The 16530-nt window shown below is 58.0% G+C and overlaps 1 protein-coding gene and 1 long non-coding RNA gene across 2 annotated transcripts in view; one reads left to right on the forward strand and one right to left on the reverse strand.

The window, feature by feature from the left end:
• Nucleotides 1-16530, reverse strand: part of LOC112545429 (uncharacterized) — a 70369-nt gene that overhangs the window by 26837 nt on the left and 27002 nt on the right. The window lies entirely within an intron of this gene.
• The window catches only part of SEMA4G (semaphorin 4G), a 77832-nt gene continuing 65053 nt past the window's right edge, over nucleotides 3752-16530 (forward strand). Inside the window, exon 1 of the mRNA XM_075935592.1 lies at nucleotides 3752-3892. The gene's annotated coding sequence lies outside the window, so the exon portion shown is untranslated. The remainder of the gene's footprint in view (nucleotides 3893-16530) is intronic.

Here is a 16530-nt window from a genome sequence, read left to right on the forward strand (position 1 = left end):
ACTTCCCTATGGGCGTGGGTGGGAAGACAGGTACACTCAGAGCCGCACAACAGGAAATGCGAATCTGCCTTGACATGGAGGAGAATTTAGGGCACCTCCCCCCAGGCGAAAAGGGCTAACGTCCACTCCGGCTAACGTCCCTGCTCCGCTGACAAACGCTGCGGGTTCTGCACGATCACGAGGCTGGTGACCTCCGATCTATGGCCCCTGCAGCCGCCGGGGTGCCCCGGCCCCGTGCTCGGCCATCGGCTCAGGAGTCCGTCCGAGGAAAGCGAACCGTTTGCAAGAACCGGCGAAAGAGCCAAACTCGCGTGCACGAGTCTGAAGGCAGGAGGAAGGGAGAACTCGGCATGACAGAGGCCATGCCGGGGGCTAGGCCCTGTGGGACGGATGCTTTGAGGGGCCTGGAGGGCAGCGGGATGGGGGCAGGGTGTCTCCCTCACTGGTGAAGAGGTTTGGATTCTGGGCACGTAAATATCACCAGTGAAATCCTGGTCCTGGTGAAATCAGCGAGCCCTGCGTCTGGCACCGAATCCGAGAAATCACCAACAGGCCTAGAAGACGTTTTACTGATTCCAGGTGCAACCGCCCCAGTAGGTTGGAGCCTGGGCAGAACTGCTCTTCTCCTGCGGCAGCTCCCCTTGCAGAAGCCCTGACTGTGGGCGTCCAGCCAAGCGTGACGTCAGCCCTGCAAACTCTGCCCATCCCCTGAGGGCAGGGCACCATTGAAAGCCGCCTGGGGCTTGCCAGGGCTGCAGATGGCCCAGCTTTTGCTGCCTGGCATGGGAGTCCAAAAAGCCCCCTGCTGATGGGCCATCGCAGTGTGTGTGTGTAGTGACACATCACAGCCGGGCTGCTCCTGGAGATCTGACACCTGTCCCCTGCCAGCCACTGCGGGGAACTCAATACAGATCCAGAGCAGTGTTCCCTGTAAGCTGAGCGCTTGGGTGGCCACCCGGGAGAGATTCCAATGCTGCCCAGCTGATCAGTAGCACGCCCGCTGTGCCCAAAGTCAACAGCATGTGTTTGTAGTGGTGGTGCACATCTGTGTGTGCCGTGGTGCACCTAACAACATTTATTCTGCACCATGATGGAAACAATTAGAGAGAGCACGGCTCCAGAGGATAACAACTCTGAGAAAGGAACAGGGGGCCTTTATGAAGGGGAGCAGCCTTTATACTAGTTGTCAGCTGTTGGCCCGACTTGACAAGTCTCTTCACTAGGATTCACAAGTCTAGTAGCTGGAGGGGAGGCAGGAGATGGGAGGTGAGCTAAGCACCGGAATAGGGAGGTTGTGAAAGGAATCCCCGTCCTTGGAGATTTTTAAGAACCAGTTTGACAAACACCTGCCAGGACTGTCGGGCCGCCAGTGAGGGAGATGGCCTCTGGAGATCCCTTTTCTCCAGGGCCCTGCATTTCTGTATCAGATCTTAGGAAAGCACTTAGAATAAGAACATAAGAACGGCCAGACTGGGTCAGACCCAAGGTCCATCCAGCCCAGTATCCTGTCTGTCGACAGTGGCCAGTGCCAGGTACCCCAGAGGGGTGGACCAAAGACACTGATCAAGCGATTTGTCTCCTGCCATCCCTCTCCAGCCTTCAACAAACAGAGGCCAGGGGCACAATTCCTTACCCCCTGGCTAATCGCCTTTGGTGGACCTAACCTCCATCAATTTATCTAGCTCTTTTTTAAACTCTGGTCTAGTCCTAGCCTTCACAGCCTCCTGTGGCAAGGAGTTCCACAGGTTGACTGTGTGCAGAAAAACTTTATTAGTTTTCAGCCTGCTACCTATTCATTTCATTTGGTGACCCCTAGTTCTTATAGGATCTCAGCCACACACTTGAGATTAACCCAGCGCGGTTTGCTTGCGAACAGTGTGGGAATCAAACAGGCCTTTGCTTATGATCATTGGGCTGACTTCCCGTGCCTGGGACGAAGGGCGGGGACGTATGTGCCGCAGGGATCTGGGCTGGGTCGGATTTGATTAAATCATTTGGATGAGGAAAGAAACCGCGGAATGAAACTAGTGACTGATACCACGCTGGGAGGAGCCATGAATGCCAGAGAGGGCCAAGCTAGGCTGCTAGGTGTCCTTCCAGGTAATGGAAGAAACGAGATTCCCTCTAGAATCCTAAGACTGGGAAGTATTTCTATAGGCCATCTAGTCTCACCCCGTCTGGGTAAATGCAAAGGCGTCTCCATCCAGCTGTCTAACGGGGGAGCAGAGGGGGATGCAGACATGCCCTAGGGGTACGAACACCCTGGACACAAGTTTGCAAGATGACGGGGCCAATACAACTGGGGTTGGGGGGAGTCTGCAGAGGGGGAATGAGCAGCCCAGCTATAGGGGTGCGGCGCCAGTACCGTGAGAAAGCCAAAGCGGGGCCTACACAGGTGCATGCTGGCGGAGTGGGGGGCCAGGAGACATGCACCCCCGGCTTTGGGGGGCATCCTGGCCTGCGTGCGGCCAGAGCAGATGACCGCGGCTCTTCTGGGCGTAGGCAGCTGGGCTGCCCCCACTGCAGGACCAGAGGGAGGGTGGCGCACCCCTTCTTTGCAAATGCCAGCGTGGGGGCCCCCGTTGCACCCCAAACGCCGTTTGGTGGGAAAGCAGCGAGGGTACCACCCAAGCAGCCGCCCCGGCGCCCGTGGGGGAGGGCGAAGCATTTTGCCCAGCCAGCGCGAAGGGGCTTGTACGGAGCACTTTGATTTTTAACCCCCACCCCACCCCCAGCTGGTCCTAAAGGAAGGGGGAGGGGGTATTCCTGCCACTGAATAAGCCCAAGTGCCCAGTTGCGGGGAGGAGGTTCTTGAGCATGGATGCATCACACCCCTAGGGCCCAACATCCCTGCCCCCCGTTAGCCTGCCAGCAGGGGCACAAGCCCAGTGCCCGGGGACCCCAATTACACCAGGTGCTCCAGCTCCCAGTAGGAAGAGGATCCTTCCCCTCCCCCCCCCCCGCATCCCCAACAGGGAGCCCCAGAGCCAGAAGCAGCTCAGGCTGCCAGCATCCTGGGGGCCCCGCAGGTCCCCAGGGACAGCCAGGGCCCCAGGACCCCCAACCCCAATAGTCAGGAACCCTTGGGACCCCAAGCCTCCGGTATGTCCCCCACTCCTCTACTCCCTGGGCCCTCACCCCATCTGTCCCCTAAATACCCCAGACAGACCCCCATGGGGTCCGCACCAGCCCCCCAAAACCCACAGCCATCTCTATGGAGTACCCCCCAGCTCCCCAAAACCGGCAACCAGCCCCCTATGGAGTCCCCCCAGCCCCTCAAAATCTCCAGCCAACCCCCCATGGGGTCCCCCAGCCCCCAAACCCCCAGCCACGTCCCCCCCAACCCCAAACCCCCCAGCCAGCCCCCCATGGGGTCCCCCAGCCCCCAAACCCCCAGCCACGTCCCCCCCAACCCCAAACCCCCCAGCTAGACCCCCCATGGGGTCCCCCAGCCCCCAAACCCCCAGCCACGTCCCCCCCAACCCCAAACCCCCCAGCCAGCCCCCCATGGGGTCCCCCCAGCCCCCAAACCCCCAGCCAGACCCCCCATGGGGTCCCCCAGCCCCCAAACCCCCCAGCCAGCCCCCCATGGGGTCCCCCCAGCCCCCAAACCCCCAGCCAGACCCCCCCCCCATGAGGTCCCCACTAGCCCCCCAGATTCCCACCCCGTCCCCCATATGCCCCCCTCCCCCCGGCCAGGCGCCCCAGCTGCCCCCGAGCGGGGTCCCCGCCCCACGGCCCGGCCGGCAGTGGCCGCTAGGTGGCCCCCGCAGGTGCCCGGCTCCGCGGCGCTCGGCAGCGGCTGCGGCTCACTCGGCTCGGGCAGAGCGAACCTGCGGGGCCCGGTGCGCAGCGAGCCCGGAGCCCGGACCCCGAGCGCGGAGCGCCGCAGGCAAGTGCGGAGAGACCGGCCGGGCGTGCGGGGAGCCGGGGGCAGGCTCGGGGGAGGGGTATGGGCAAAGACCTAGGAGGCTATGGGGCTGGGGGGCAGACTCGGGGGAGGGATTTGGGCAAAGACCTAGGAGGCTATGGGGCTGGGGGGCAGGCTCGGGGGTGGGATTTGGGCAAAGACCTAGGAGGCTATGGGGCTGGGGGGCAGACTCGGGGGTGGGGTATGGGCAAAGACCTAGGAGGCTATGGGGCTGGGGGGCACACTCGGGGGTGGGGTATGGGCAAAGACCTAGGAGGCTATGGGGCTGGGGGGCAGACTCGGGGGTGGGGTATGGGCAAAGACCTAGGAGGCTATGGGGCTGGGGGGCAGACTCGGGGGAGGGATTTGGGCAAAGACCTAGGAGGCTATGGGGCTGGGGGCAGGCTCGGGGGAGGGATTTGGGCAAAGACCTAGGAGGCTATGGGGCTGGGGGCAGGCTCGGGGGTGGGGTATGGGCAAAGACCTAGGAGGCTATGGGGCTGGGGGGCAGGCTCGGGGGTGGGGTATGGGCAAAGACCTAGGAGGCTATGGGGCTGGAGGGCAGGCTCGGGGGTGGGGTATGGGCAAAGACCTAGGAGGCTATGGGGCTGGGGGGCAGACTCGGGGGAGGGGTATGGGCAAAGACCTAGGAGGCTATGGGGCTGGGGGGCAGACTCGGGGGGAGGGATTCGGGCAAAGACCTAGGAGGCTATGGGGCTGGGGGGCAGACTCGGGGGAGGGATTTGGGCAAAGACCTAGGAGGCTATGGGGCTGGGGGGCAGACTCGGGGGGAGGGATTTGGGCAAAGACCTAGGAGGCTATGGGGCTAGGGGGCAGACTCGGGGGAGGGATTTGGGCAAAGACCTAGGAGGCTATGGGGCTGGGGGGCAGACTCGGGGGAGGGATTTGGGCAAAGACCTAGGAGGCTATGGGGCTGGGGGGCAGACTCGGGGGAGGGATTTGGGCAAAGACCTGGGAGGCTATGGGGCTGGGGGGCACACTCGGGGGTGGGATTTGGGCAAAGATCTAGCAGGCTATGGGGCTGGGGGGCACACTCGGGGGAGGGATTTGGGCAAAGACCTGGGAGGCTATGGGGCTGGGGGGCACACTCGGGGGTGGGGTATGGGCAAAGATCTAGCAGGCTATGGGGCTGTGGGGCAGGCTCAGGGGTGGGGTATGGGCAAAGACCTAGGAGGCTATGGGGCTGGGGGGCAGACTCGGGGGTGGGATTTGGGCAAAGACCTAGGAGGCTATGGGGCTGGGGGGCACACTCGGGGGTGGGGTATGGGCAAAGACCTAGGAGGCTATGGGGCTGGGGGGCAGACTCGGGGGTGGGATTTGGGCAAAGACCTAGGAGGCTATGGGGTTGGGGGCAGGCTTGGGGGTGGGATTTGGGCAAAAACTTAGGAGTCTATGGGGCTGGGAGGCAGGCTTGGGAGAGGGGTATTAGCAAAGACCTAGGAGGCTATGGGGTTCGGGGGTGGGGTATGGGCAAAGACCTAGGAGGCTATGGGGCTGGGGGGCACACTTGGGGGTGGGGTATGGGCAAAGACCTAGGAGGCTATGGGGTTGGGGGCAGGCTTGGGGGTGGGATTTGGGCAAAAACTTAGGAGTCTATGGGGCTGGGAGGCAGGCTTGGGAGAGGGGTATTAGCAAAGACCTAGGAGGCTATGGGGTTCGGGGGTGGGGTATGGGCAGAGACCTTGGGGCTGGGGGGGCAGGCTCGGGGATGGGGCTATAGAAAGGGGCTTTGGGGGCAGGCTCGAGGGGTGGGAGATGGGTAAAGATCTAGGAGGCTATGGCGTTGGGAGGCAGGATCCGGGGGGGGGGGGCTATAGGCAGGGATATTGGGGGCTGAGGGTATGGGCAGGTTCTGGGTGGCTCTGGGGCTCTGGGATGGGGCTATGGGAGAGAGATGTAGGGGTTGGGGCAAGATCGGGGTCTGGGCAGTGATCTGGGAGGCTATGGGAGCATAGGGCTGGGGGGCAGGCTATGGGGAGAATTTGTGGGGCTAGGGGGGTTGGCGGCAGGATCGGTGGCCAGGGGAACAGGGGAAGGATCTGGGGAGCTAGGAGAGTGGGGGAATTCGGGGCAGATCTCTGGGGTCATGGGGCAGAGGTAAATCCATGGGCAGGATCCAGGGGATATAGTGAGTGGATCCAGGCTGCCCCGGGCAGATTCACACCCCGGGGTGGGAGGTATAAGGGAAGCCGGGGAGGACTCAGGTGGGCAGAGGTCTGTGTGTGTGTGATATGCTGGGGGCAGCTGGTGGGGCTGGGTTTCGGGGAACAGGGGAACAAGCCAGAGGCTGTGCTCTCGGGGACAGGTGATGTGGGGATGGGGTCGGGGTGGGGGGGCGGGTAGGAGACCTACTGTAAAGCATGAGACTCTGGAGTCTGGCCCTGGGGGTGTGGTGGGGTGGGGTGTGGGGGGCTGTATGCTCAGGGAGTGGGGTGGGGGTTGGGGTTACGTATGGGATGGCCAGGTTGGGGGGGGTCAGTGGTTCAGCGGGCGCGTGATATAGCACAGGAATCCAGTGGGATATTGCTGCCTCCTTTGCCCCACCTCATGGGAAGGGAGCTGGGGGGTGTAGCGAGGCCTGGGGGCCCCATGAGGGGCTGGCTGTAGTCCGTGGGGATTTCATATCCATAACCAATTGCAGGTCAGTGACCTTAGGGGCTGGCGGCGGTGTGTGGGGGGGGGGGGTTTGGAATGCTGTTATTTTTCTCTGCCAGCTGGGCCCTTTGCCTTCCCGAATGCCAGGCCGCCTGTGATGCAGGGATCTGTCCCAGGCTCAGGCCAATCTTCCTTTGCTCCCCCCCCCCCCCCCGTCTGCGAGCCCCCTCGGCTTGGCCTTTCGGAACCAGAGCTTGCAAGCGGGGTAACCAGGAGACACAGCGTCTGCTTGCTGTCTGGCAAGACAAAGAAACTGTCCGGCGGGGATGAGGCGCGCAGGTTCCCCCAGAGGCAGGGAAATGATGGTTGACCCCCCCAAACTCTTTTTTCGGGGCGCGTCGGAAAGTGCACAGCCGGCTCCTGGATGTCCCCCCCTTCACAGCTGCAGAGTTGCCCTGAGTAAAGGCCCAACTCCTAGTGACTTCAGCAGGACTCAGCCTGCCCCTCGCGGCCCGGGGAGAGCAGAACCCCAGGGGCTGTTGTGGTCCTGAATCTCGCTTTGGTGGCCAGGGGCTTCTGGGATCTGCACGGTTTGTCTGCAGCCTGTTGGACATGAGGGACTTGAGTGGCCCGGGCGGGTGTTCGACTCTTCCCCTTCCCTTTGGAATGTCCTGGGTCCTTGTCGCTGGGAGATTTATGCCGCGAGGGTGGCAGGTTGAGTGGAGGAGAAAGCAAGCAGGCGCATGTGGAATAATTGATGTTCAGGCTGCACTCTGGAGGGGGATAGCTGCTTAGAGATACATTGTCTGACTTCATAACTATGCACGGAGCATCTGTATTAGACTCGGGAAAGCATCCTGGCTGGGGAGCGGGTGGTAAGGTACTTACAAAGCTGGATGGGATGGGGTGGGGAGGAGACGTGTCCCCTGGGTTTCTGGTGTTTACCTGGGAGGCTGAAATTGACAGCTTGATGCAACTTGTTGTGTAGCTGCGGCGGCTTAAGGGAAGAGCAGTTGATCTTTGTGAAGAGGTTTGCGCTGCTGTCGAATTCAAATAGTACAGATCTGGGGAGAGCCCCCCTCCCAAAGACTGGCATCTGCTTAAATGATCCAGGAGGGTGTGTACCCCCCCCTTGGGTAAAATGCAGCAGAGAGAAAACTGAGCTTGGATTACAATCTGCTTTCCTCCCTGGCCTCCTGTGTTGAAAACCTTGAGTAAAATATTAGGGGTAGGGCAGTGGCATTGGCTTCAAGGTGGGGTGAAGCGCGCCAGCTCGTCTCTTCCTGGCTAATTTGCGTTGGAAATCAGAGGCAGATGCTCGGTGTGATTGAGAATTTCTATTTTGGTTTCTCTGGCTGCTTGACAACCCCTCGTCATATTTTACCAGGGCGAGGACTCTGTGCGGCCAAGGTCATGGCGAAATCATCTGTGTGTGAATTTTCGGAATAAACTCTCCCCTCCCCTCAGATCTCCAGATCCAAACCTGCCCCTAAAATGAAAATAGAAGCGGAGCTGTGTAATAAGATGATGCCCAGAGCAGAAAGCAGCTACCGACGTAGGTTTTGGATACGAGAGGGAGGGAGGGAGGGAGGACTTTAGGGGCACGTCTACACAGCAGGGCTAACGCCGGAATGAGCTTCGTCAATTGCGGAGCTGAAGTCCAAATAGCTTATTTCGGCTTTTGGCGCTGTCTGCACAGCGGGAAGTCCGAGTTAGAGCCTGCTTCCTCCAACTTCCCTTACTCCTGGTACAGTGAGCGTTACAGGCGTCCGAGTAAGAAGTCCTCCACCTCGCCAGTATTTCGACATGATGTCGACATAACGGCTTGTCTTGTAGACGCGGACTAACACTGTGTGGACGGACCCTAGCAGAATTGAAATGCTGTTGTACTAGTGGGCCTTGTGGTGGTAAGCAGGACTGTGTTGTTCTTGTAGGTCCTATACAAAGCGGTGTGTGTGCAAATAACTTCAGATGAACAAAGTGCTGTGCAGTGGTAGTGGGTTTTTTTTTAATCCCAGGTAAAAATCATCCTCTTCTCATATTCCTTGTGAAAGTCGAGTTAAGAGGGACATCAACTTACAGTTAAGCTTTGGGCAGGAAACAAACAAGGCTTTATGAAATGGGAACGCAATCCAAGTGCTTCTATCAAGTGTTTTCATGGTTTTTTAAAAAGAAAATGTATCCTTGAATAAATGAAAGTGGCTGAATTTTGGAGCTAAACTACTGAGCTGAGGCCCTTTCACAAGCTTCCTGCGGGGCCTTTAACGAGTCACTGAGCCTCAGTTTCCCCACTGGTGAAATACATCCCGCCGCACGGCGCTGCCACGGGGATCAATCCGCTCCTGTTTAAGAGGCGCTTGGGTACGCTGGCGTTGGGGAGGGGAGCACGTACGCCGACGGAAGCTGCCAGTGTCTTTGAAAGCCAAACCTTGTGGCACCAGGAAACCAGAAGTAAAACAGGCACTAACCACACATGAAGCTGCCTTACATGGCCTGTCTTGGTTTGAGCCCCGTGAAATGCAGACTGTCCGAAAGCGCGTAGCGTGGAAGGTCTGCGGGGCTGGTCACAACGGCAGGGAAACGTGTTGTTCTAAATAACGTGCAGAGAGTTTCTTTATGTTCAGGGGCCTCTTTCTCATCTTCCTGGGACTCTAAAATTAAGCTTCTGCGTCAGGCCTGCAAATAAAGCCCTCGCACCACCAAGCCTGCGAAGGTTTAACTGCCGGCTGCGTACGCGGCTTTGTTTGAAAGCAAAGACAAATGTGTCCATTGCTGCCAGGAAACTACCTCAGCCCTGGCGGCTAACTTCTGCGGGCGCAGCTCGGAGGTGGCCGTTTCCAAACATACTTACCATTGGAGGGGTTGCTTGTTTTCTTTCCTTCTGAACTTCATCTCCGGTCATCCCCTGCTGGCTCTAACAGGGGAGCGTGCCCTTCTGAGCAGAACTGGGGTGGGCTGCCGGGGGTGGGGTGGGATGGTGGTGATTGCTGGTGTACCTAAGAACTAGGGATCAGCAAATGCAAAGAATAGGCAGCAAGTTTAAAACAAACAAAAGGAAGTTTTTCTTCACGCAGCGCCGAGTCAACCTGTGGAACTCCTTGGTGCAGGATGTTGTGAAGATCAGGACTTGAACAGGGTTCAACAAGGAGCGAGATAGATTCATAGAGGTTAGGTCCATCAGTGGCTATTAGCAAGGGAGGGTTGGAATGGTGTCCCTAGCCTCTGTCTGTCTGAAAATGGGCAACAGGAGAGGGATCATGTGGTGATTACCTGTTTTGTTCCCTCCTTCTGGGGCACCTGGCATTGGCCACAGGCCACTGGGCCAGATGGACCTTTGGTCTGACCCAGTAGGGCCGTTCTAACGTACCTAGGCCTTGCTCCTGCTCTCTGAGGCCACGGAGGAACTGGGGAGGCGAGGGCTGTCCTGTTTGTTCCAGGGGGTCCGTCTCCCTGGGACAGATGGGCCAAGCTTGCTTGATCCGCACCGGTGGGTCTGTCTTCACTGCAGAGTTCACGTGGGCGCTTTTCGGGGGTTGCCCCTAATCCGCTCCGGCCCGCGCACAAAACTCTCAGCTACAGTTGGTGATTTCGACCCAGGCTAACCGAGGGGGGGGGGGGGGGGTTAGAGCTGGTGATCTGCTCACTTGGCAGGGAGGAACCAGGCTAACCCGCGCCTGCCCGCGGTCCCCCTCTCCCTTCGGTGCCAAGTTCTCCCGGGACGTGGCGGGGAGGAATCCCAGCGGCTCGGCTCACCGCAGTGCCGAGCAGCATGGGACGTTCCCCCCTCCCCCCCCCGCCCCCAATGTCCTGGCAACCCCCCCAGGGCAGCACCGCGATGGCCACTTGGGGAGCACCCCTCCCCCGATGGAAAAGGCTCAACGACTCCCCCCCTCCCACCCCCAGCACCTCGGATTTGGAACCCTGAGCTCTGGAAGCTGGAGGGTTTCTCTGGATTTTCCCACTTCGCCACTTTCACTTTCAGGTTCGCCTGGGCCCGGCCCTCCTCTTGTGTGCCCTTTCTGGGAAAAGGCACCGTGCCCGCCCCTCCCCCCGCCCTGGCGGCAGTGTGCTACCCCCCACCTGGGGCGGGCCCTGCAGATCGCGGCGGGTCTCAGGCCGTGGAACTCGCTTGCGCGTGTCGGTTCTTGGGAGCGACTTGCAAAGCGAAACGGGCTCCTGGCAAACCCTCTGGGGGCGGCTGAGCGGTGTCCTGGCCAGGGAGAGGGGGTTTCCCCCCGGAGAGGCAGGACAGGTGCCATGTAAACCTGGCGGCTGGCTGAGAGCTTGCCTGTCTGTCCCCATGAGTTCTGGAAGAGGGATCGCTCCCCACCAGCATTCCCTGCAAGCAGAGCACGTGGGCAGCTGTCCCAGGGGGATTCCAGTGCCACCCAGCTGACTAGCAGTAAGCCTACAGCCTGCTTCTGCACGTCTTTCTACGGGTGGTGCACATCTGCACACACTTTGGTGCATGTAACACCATTTATTCCGCACATGGATAAACATGAGTGTGAACATTGCTCCCCACCCACCTCTCTGCCCCTTTAGGCTGGCGCCGCATCCCAGTTGTGTGGCAGGAAAGAACCACACACTTGCTGCCTCTGTTCTGCGCTAGCTGCCCGCTGCCGCCTCCCACGGAGGGGCAAGGACCGGTTATGCCATGCAGGCTGTTGGAGAGACTCCTGGCTTCTTCTGCAGCACCCCGCTCTCCTTGTGCCCCCCTTCTGCCAAGCCCAGATCCCCTCCCCCCCCCCAACGTTTGCTCTTCATCTAGGAAATTGGCTCGCCCAGAAGGAGTCAAAATCAAATCCCGGAAACGAGAGGCATCGGGGCAGAAGTTTGGGGTGGGGGGAGGCGGAGCAGGGGCCTGTGTTCTGGGAGATCCACCCATGTCCTAGGAGTCTCTGCCCCAAGGGACTTGCCAGTCAAACCCCGGGTGAACAGGCTCTGCTTTCTAGCGAGTCCATCATTGTTGCTCCGTCCTCCGAGGTGTGACTGGCTCAGGGGGAGGGGGATCCATGTGCTGGCAGGAAGGAGTCTGTGGGCCCCGTGGTCTGGGGGGAGGGTTGTAAGTCGGTTGCTGGTAACTGGAATGGCAGAGCGGGATCGGCTGGGAACAAACAGAACCCGGGAACCCAGGCGGCTGTTGATCCATCGGGGAGGGGCCTGGGCGCGGCCAGTCCTGAAGTGTGAGTGGGGCGGGGATGGGGATACACGAAAAGAGCCAATTGGCAGCTCTCACTGCCCAGGGGTGCTGTTCCCCACACCCATTAATGCCCCTCCATGGTCCTCAGCCACAGGACTCCCGCCGCGGCTGACGGCAGATGCAGAAAACATCCGGAGCCCGGGCTCTGGGTCCGATTGTACGTTCGACTGAAGTTAGGCTCACAGCTAGAGCCCTGCCAATCCGCAGATATGGGGGCAGAGATCCACAGCTCATTCCTGCAGATATGGATGCCACTGTGGTTACAAATGTCGCATCTAGAACCCGGCACATTCAAGGAGATCCGCTTTACAGCCGTGGTCCGGCTGTGGATATCCGCTTTATAGTCGTGGGGCCAGCTGTGGATATCCGCTTTACAGCCGAGGTCCGGCTATGGATATCCGCTTTATAGCTGGTGACCGACTGTGGATATCTGCTTTATAGCCATGGGTCCAGCTGTGGATATCCGCTTTATAGCCATGGGTCCGGCTGTGGATATGTGCTTTACATCTGGGGTCCGGCTGTGAATATCTGCTTTATAGCTGTGGGTCCGGCTGTGAATATCTGCTTTATAGCTGTGGGTCTGGCTGTGGATATCCACTTTACAGCCGGGGTCTGGCTGTAGATATCCGCTTTATAGCCGGGGTCCGGCTGTGGATACTGCTTTACAGCCAGGGTCCAGTTGTGGATATCTGCTTTACAGCCGGGGTCTGGCTGTGCATATCTGCTTTATAGCTGTGGGTCCGGTTGTGGATATCTGCTTTACAGCTGGGGTCCGGTTGTGGATATCTGCTTTACAGCTGGGGTCCGGTTGTGGATATCTGCTTTATAGCTGGGGTCCGGTTGTGGATATCCGCTTTATAGCTGGGGTCCGGTTGTGGATATCCGCTTTGTAGCTGTGGGTCCGGCTGTGGATATCTGCTTTATAGCTGGGGTCCGGCTGTGGATATCCGCTTTACAGCCGGGGTCTGGCTGTGGATATCCGCTTTATAGCTGGCGTCTGGCTGTGGATATCCGCTTTACAGCCGGGGTCTGGCTGTGAATATCCGCTTTATAGCTGTGGGTCCAGCTATGGATATCTGCTTTATAGCCAAGGGTCCGGCTGTGGATATCCGCGGCTCGTTTTTGCGGCCATAGAGGCGGATCTGGATACACATTTTGTATCCGTGCAGGGCTCTGCAAATAGCATCTGTGTGACTAATCACCAGTGCTGAAGTGCCGGCTGTTTATCTCTGGGTCTGTGTCACAGGGAACCTGGGTGTCTTTTATGAGTGGGCTGACAGTTTGGAAAGGTGTGAGTGCATATCGGTGTAAGGGAAATCTAACAACAGTCGGGGGAGAAAGGGGGTTGGAAATCAGCCGGCGCAAAGTACCAAGAAAATGAAGGAAGCTGAACTAACTCAATCCCTTCCGACCTTACTCGTTGCGAGACCGTAACTCGTGCACGGCAGAGATGGAATCCACGGTGATCCCTAGGGCCCTACCAAATTCACGGCCCATGCGGGTCAGTTTCATGCGCACAGGATTTTTAAAAGGATACATGTCAGGATTTCAGGTATTTCGGGCCGAAATGTCACTGTGGAACTGTAGTTACTGTCCATGAGCCAGAGACCAGTGATCCGGGGAGAGAGTCCCAAGAGATCAAATGGATGGAGAATCAGGTATGAAATTCACCGCTGTTCTGCCTGCCATATTGGGGAAGCCTTGAGACACTCAGGCCTTGCCTGAGTGTGGATACTTCAAGAGCTTGCTACTAAAACAGTCTAAAAGAGGAGCAGAGTCATCTGGCTCTCCCGTCCTCACTGAGTGTGATGCGAAAAGCCCACAGGGCACAGTGGGGTGAAAACTGGGTCGTCCGCGACTTGAAGCCGCTTTCTCGAGAATCAGGTTTGCCGAGTGCGCGGGTTTCAAGAGCAATATTTCCATTCTTTTTTTTCTATCCTCATGTGGAATAAATTTTGTTCTGTGCATGCGCCATGTGCAGATGTGCACCACCACTAGAAACACAAGCTGCCAGCGGTGGGTGGCTGTGGGTGCTCTGCTCATCAGCTGGGTGGCACTTGAATCTTTCCTGGGTGGTTGCCCAAGCGCTCAGCTTCCAGGGAAGATTGAGGCTGAGAGATCTCTTCTATGTCCTGAGTCCTGGTGCTGTCTTCCATCGCTTTGTTTTTCTCCTTCCCAGTGAGTTCACCTTCTTCCCTCTCCTCCTCCTCCTCTCCTGGCATTTTGCACTCCCCTCTAGATGTGCATCAAGGGACATGACCCAAATACACACTGCGGATTAGACTCTGAATTTGGTCCTTAACCATAGAATCCTAGAGCTGGAAGAGACCTCAGGGGTCATCAAGTCCAGCCCCCTGCTCTAGGCAGGACCAATCCCAACTAAATCAACCCGGCCAGGGCTTGGTCAAGCTGAGACTTAAAAACCTTGAGGGATGGAGATTCCACCCCCTCCCCAGGGGACCCATCCCAGCGCTTCCCCACCCTCCTGGGGAAAGAGTTTTTCCTAATATCCAACCTAGATCTGTCCCACCGTAATGTGAGACCTTTGCTGCTCGTTCTGCCGTCCATCACTCCTGTGAACAGCCTCTCTCCATCCTCTTTGCAACCTCCCTTCAGGAAGTTGAAGGCTGCTCTCAAATCCCCCCTCACTCTTCTCTTCTGCAGACTAAACAAACCCAAGTCCGTCAGCCTCTCCCCATAGGTCATGTGCTCCAGCCCCTAATCATTTTGGTTGCCCTCTGCTGGACCCTCTCCAATGCGTCCACATCCTCTCTGTAGTGGGGGCCCAGAACTGGACACAATACTCCAGATGTGGCCTCACCAGAGCCGAATAAGGGGGAATAATCACTTCTCTAGATCTGCTGGAAATGCTCCTCCTAATGCAGCCCAATATGCCATTTGCCTTCTTGGCGACAAGGGCGCCCTGTTGACTCATATCCAGCTTCTCATCCACTGTAACCCCCAGGGCCTTTTCTGCAGAACTGCTGCTTAGCCAGTCGGTCCCCAGCCTGTAACAATACTTGGGATTCTTCCGTCCCAAGTGCAGGACTCTGCCCTTGTCCTTGTTGACCTCATCAGATTTCTTTTGGCCCAGTCCTTTAATCTGTCTAGGTCACTCTGGACCCAATTCCTGCCCTTAAGTGTATCTACCTCTCCCCCAGCTTAGTGTCAACCGCAAACTTGCTGCGGGTGCAATCCATCCCCTCATCCAGGTCATTAGTAAAATGTTGAACAAAACCAGCCCTAGAACCGATCCTTGGGGCACTCCGCTAGAAACCGACCGCCAACCTGACATTGAGCCATTGATCACTACCCGCTGGGCCCGGCCTTCTAGCCAGCTTTCTATCCATCTTACCGTCCACTTATCCGATCCATACTCCCTTAACATACTGGCAAGAATACTGTGGGAGACCGTCTCAAAAGCCTTGCTAAAGCCAAGATCTGTCACATCCACTGACTTTCCCACGTCCACAGAGCCAGTTACCACATCATAGAAACTAAACCATCAAAGGGGGTTTTCACACAGGCCACTGCTGGGTTTAAAGGCCTCGGTAAAGGGGGTGGATTTTGCTCAGCTTGAGGCAGTGGGCTGCCCTGGTCTGTACTTGCTCTGGCATTCGCTGCAGGGCTGATGTATCCTGTCTCTCAGGTCCCTTCTGCCAGGTTTTGTGGAGCGGGAGGGAGCTGTATGCAGGCACGGGGGCTGTGATTTATTGTAGGACGTTCTGCACGTCTCTAGTTTCTATTTGGCCACCTCTTCCTGGGGGTTTTTAGCCTGGTGCATTTGAAGCCATCTTCCAGGTAAGAAGGAGGGCAAAGTGTTTCCTTCTCGACACCAGATGATTCCCCTGGGCTTTAATACATGAGCTGCCTGCTCTTCCCTGTCACTCGGTGGCCAGCGGCCGTCCTGGGCTGGGCATGCGTGGGTGCGACTTTCCCCGCTGTCCGACTTCCTGCAAACGTAACATGAGGCTCTGAGGGCTTCCTGTGGGAACTAGCACAGCAAAACTCCCGCTGGCTCTGCCACAGGGAACTGTCCTGCGCTCATGTAGCAGCCTTGCCTCCCCAATGCCGTAGAAAACTTGGCAGCGAAGCCACGCAGAAAACCGTTTCCCGCTGGTTCGAACTCTTTTCCCGGCCCGAATTCATCCAACTCTTGCACGTTCTCACCGACGGCAGCTCCCTCCCCAAACGTTCCGCCTGGGCCGATGAAAACGTTTGAATTTTGACCGTTGAAAACGTGTTGGGTTTGTCTTTAACCGGACGCGCACGGACCTTTCCCAACGAAAAGCCGCGCTGAACCCCAGAGAAGGGTTTGTTTAGAAAAAAGCCCAAACAGGACGTGTTGGAAATGTCGGAGCCCCCCCACCCACCCCGACTGGGGAAGTCACCAAACTGGGTCCTTCCCCTTGGAAAAAAAAATGTGGGTTTTGACAAATCAGTGAAAAAATGTTTCATTGCAGAATTTCCAGTGTGTTCTCCTGCCTTCCTCTGTGCCCGTCCTCGAGGCCAAGATACTGGGAAACATCATCCTGCCCTCCCTGCCCCACGGCGCTACGTACTCCCTAGCAAACTGGCCTCTTTCTCCTCCAATATATCCCCCCCCCCCCATCTCTTGGGCTGGGATGTGCCATACGGATGCTCCTGAAGCCATTCGCTCCCTCCTCTTTGCTTCCTGCTGCCCTCCTCCACAGCCCCGTGGTTGTGCACCGGTTGCGTTCGCCAGGAGAGGAATATATGAAGGGCTGCTACGGACGCTAGTCTCTCTGGCAGAGGTTTCTAAGCCACCGTTGGACTCGGG

Source organism: Pelodiscus sinensis, chromosome 8 (assembly GCF_049634645.1).
Source record: "Pelodiscus sinensis isolate JC-2024 chromosome 8, ASM4963464v1, whole genome shotgun sequence".
Lineage (NCBI taxonomy): Eukaryota > Metazoa > Chordata > Testudines > Trionychidae > Pelodiscus > Pelodiscus sinensis.